A 4,321-nucleotide genomic window follows, 5' to 3' on the forward strand; every position below is an offset into this window, starting at 1 on the left:
TACGAATACACAAGGAGAAGCATACATATACATTTTTTTAAGGATATTCACTGGGCGGAAGCAAGAAATAAGGATATGAAAAGTATAATATAAGGACTGGGTAGTAATAGTAATAAAAAGGACGGAAAAATAGATTAATAAAGTGTAAAAAACAGGGTTGATTATAGAAACAGGTGCATGATGGGTAGTTAACCAGTCACCGTGATTGTGAGGTGGAACACCAACATAGGGAGGACTCGAGGTGAACTGGGGTCAGGTAGGGATTCTTGCACCTTGCGGTTGTTCCAGGTAGGAATGATGTCTGTTTTGGTTTGGAAGGGTCCTTAGGAGGGGTGATTGGATGAAGGTGGGGTCTTGCGGCCCCCGCCAGTCATTTCCCTTCGTTTGGGTATCGTGGCAGTTTTTTCTTGGGTATCAGAGGGCGTTTTTGATTGAATCGGGTTCCTGGCTACCTTGCGGTGTTAACAAAGGTTCCCGAGAGGTAGGTATCCTGCCCCCCTAGGTCCACTTGGACAGCACGTAGGGACGGTAGCCCAGGGTTGGAGGGCTTTTAAAGGAACCCAATTTTTTGATGATGACTAGCATCACTCACTCACGGTATGTTGAATACACTCGCAGATTACCCAAAACCTAGTCCGGGGTGGGTTTTCTTCTTTAATTCTCGAGTTAGTTGGTGGTCTGTTCTTTCCAATTTCCAATTGACAAGGGGCGGTAGAATAGAAATACTCAAGGATGAGAATTGATTACTTAACTGGGGTTCGTGATCGATAATAACAAATAGCAAACATGCGGTCTAATCGGAGGTTATGTTAACCAATGTGTAAGAATCCTGGAAAAGGGGTTTACTTTGGTGGGACCTGATACTTAGGATGGATGGGATTGGACCAAGGGAGGACCCCCGGGGGGGACATCTTTTTACGTTAAGAATAGCATTTTTGAAAAACCCGCTCATTTTTTGGAGTTATCTGATCAGGAGTCAGTAGAAATTAACATGATAGACAACACGAAGAGTGTTAGGAGGACGCTGGAATCCCAAAAATGACATTGTGGATCCAGAAAGGTCAGGGAGACGATTGGCTATGATACACACGCCGAGGATTGATCCCCTACGGCGGGCCGCCCTAGAAGAGGGTGTCTGGTAGTTCAAGGCCGAAACACCCGATGACTCTGGGGTCTACCACTGAAGAGGTGTATCTCATATTTTCTTCCTATTGTATACACATTTGGGAGAGTGACTGGGTGGCGACGTGTGTGCGCCCAAAATAGGACGGCATTTAGTACCCACATCGCATCTGGAGAGGGGTTAGTGGGAAAGGTCCGTTTTGATTGTATAAAGAATCTATATAACCACGGTCAGGTGGATCAACCTTTGCTGGTCATAACCGGGTACGTCACACTAGTATGCATGTTCTGGTTGGGGCGTGGATTTTGGTATTTTCTTGTCCGCATGGGAACCTGGGGTCAGGGGGCGACTATGTATAATTTTCCCGGTTTTATGAGGGGTTGGGAGGACTGGTGGTCTTGAAGAATTGCCTTATCCACACAAAAATCTAAACCTAATGTCAGGAACCCTGTTCGTTGTAACCCCATTGGGTGGTTGGCCTTAATAACTGTGCGATAGATAGGGGTCCTTCGACACTCAAAAACATGGCCCAGTGCCTTTTCCTCGGTCTCCTATTCCAAACTACAGCGAGATGCTGTGGGGGAGGCTGTTGTATTTTTACAACCTAACATTTATTCCCTAAAATCATTCCTCAAAAACCTATTAATTGGTACCCACCCTACCAAACACCGAATCTAAACCTAAAAGGAGAATCCCAAAAATTTAAAAACCTAATAACTTGGACCCACCCTACCAAACTCTAAACCTAACCCTAACATTTATTCCCTAAATTCTATCCTCAAATACCTTATAATTTGTACCCACCCTACCAAACACCGAATCTAAACCTAATGGGAGAACCCCCAAAAAAATTGTTAAAACCTACAATTTGTACCCATCCTGCCAAACACCGAACCTAACCCTAAATAGAACCCCCTCCCCATAAAAAATATCCCTATATAAAATTCTTAAAAACCAAATAATTTTTACCCACCCTACCAAACACCGAATCTAAACCTAAAAGGAGAATCCCAAAAAATTTAAAACCTAAAAATTTGGACCTAACCTACAAAAACTCTAAACCTAAACGGGAATCCTCACAATATTTCCATAAAAACCCAATAATGTGGACCCACCCTACCAAACACCAAACTTAACCCTTAAAAGGAAAAAATCCCCCCAAAATCTTAAAACATAATAATTGTCACCCACCCTGCCAAACCTAAAACTTAAGAATTAAGAACCGGGGTGCCTTGCAGACTGGGGATGGACCGAGCAAAACTCATCCCCTAACATTCGTTGGGAGCGTGAGATTTTCATTCCCCTAACCCTAACCCTAACCCTAACCCTAACCCTAATATATATATGAGATTTTATAAGAATAAAAGTTAAGGAGAACCGAGCTGTGGATGAAAAGAGAACTTGGTTGAAGAAAGAGAGAAAAAAATACAAGGGACATCAGCAAAACTTTATACTCAGTTCCATACGAATACACAAGGAGAAGCATACATATACACATTTTTTTAAGGATATTCACTGGGCGGAAGCAAGAAATAAGGATATGAAAAGTATAATATAAGGACTGGGTAGAAATAGTAATAATAAGGGACGGAAAAATATATTAATAAAGGGTTAAAAAACAGGGTTGATTATAGAAACAGGTGCATGATGGGTAGTTAACCAGTCACCGTGATTGTGAGGTGGAACACCAATATAGGGAGTACTCGAGGTGAACTGGGGTCAGGTAGGGATTCTTGCACCTTGCGGTTGTTCCAGGTAGGAATGATGTCTGTTTTGGTTTGGAAGGGTCCTTAGGAGGGGTGATTGGATGAAGGTGGGGTCTTGCGGCCCCCGCCAGTCATTTCCCTTCGTTTGGGTATCGTGGCAGTTTTTTCTTGGGTATCGGAGGGCGTTTTTGATTGAATCGGGTCCTGGCTACCTTGCGGTGTTAACAAAGGTTCCCGAGAGGTAGGTATCCTGCCCCCCTAGGTCCACTTGGACAGCACGTAGGGACGGTAGCCCAGGGTTGGAGGGCTTTTAAAGGAACCCAATTTTTTGACGATGACTAGCATCACTCACTCACGGTATGTTGCATACACTCGCAGATTACCCAAAACCTAGTCCGGGGTGGGTTTTCTTCTTTAATTCTCGAGTTAGTTGGTGGTCTGTTCTTTCCAATTGACAAGGGGCGGTAGAATAGAAATACTCAAGGATGAGAATTGATTACTTAACTGGGGTTCGTGATCGATAATAACAAGTAGCAAACATGCGGTCTAATCGGAGGTGATGTTAACCAATGTGTAAGAATCCGGGAAAAGGGGTTTACTTTGATGGGACCTGATACCTAGGATGGATGGGATTGGACCAAGGGAGGATCCCGGGAGGACATCTTTTTACGTTAAGAATAGCATTCTTGAAAAACCCGCTCATTTTTGGAGTTATCTGATCAGGAGTCAGTAGAAATTAACATGATAGACAACACGAAGAGTGATAGGAGGACGCTGGAATCCCAAAAATGACATTGTGGATCCAGACAGGTCAGGGAGACGATTGGCTATGATACACACGCCGAGGATTGATCCCCTACGGCGGGCCGCCCTAGAAGAGGGTGTCTGGTAGTTCAAGGCCGAAACACCCGATGACTCTGGGGTCTACCACTGAAGAGGTGTATCTCATATTTTCTTCCTATTGTATACACATTTGGGAGAGTGACTGGGTGGCGACGTGTGTGCGCCCAAAATAGGACTGCATTTAGTACCCACATCGCATCTGGAGAGGGGTTAGTGGGAAAGGTCCGTTTGGGTTGTATAAAGAATCTATATAACCACGGTCAGGTGGATCAACCTTTGCTGGTCATAACCGGGTACGTCACACTGGTATGCATGTTCCGGTTAGGGGCGTGGATTTTTATATTTTCTTGTCCGCATGGGAACCTGGCATCTGGGGTCAGGGGGCGACTGTGTATAATTTTCCCGGTTTTATGAAGGGTTGGGAGGACTGGTGGTCTTGAAGAATTGCCTTATCCACACAAAAATCTAAACCTAAGGTCAGGAACCCTGTTCGTTGTAACCCCATTGGGTGGTTGGCCTTAATAACTGTGCGATAGATAGGGGTCCTTCGACACTCAAAAACATGCGCCGGCCAGTGCCTTTTCCTCGGTCTCCTATTCCAAACTACAGCGAGATGCTGTGGGGGAGGCTGTTGTATTTTTACAACCTA

This window comes from Triplophysa rosa, unplaced genomic scaffold (genome assembly GCF_024868665.1).
Source record: "Triplophysa rosa unplaced genomic scaffold, Trosa_1v2 scaffold147_ERROPOS851237, whole genome shotgun sequence".
Lineage (NCBI taxonomy): Eukaryota > Metazoa > Chordata > Actinopteri > Cypriniformes > Nemacheilidae > Triplophysa > Triplophysa rosa.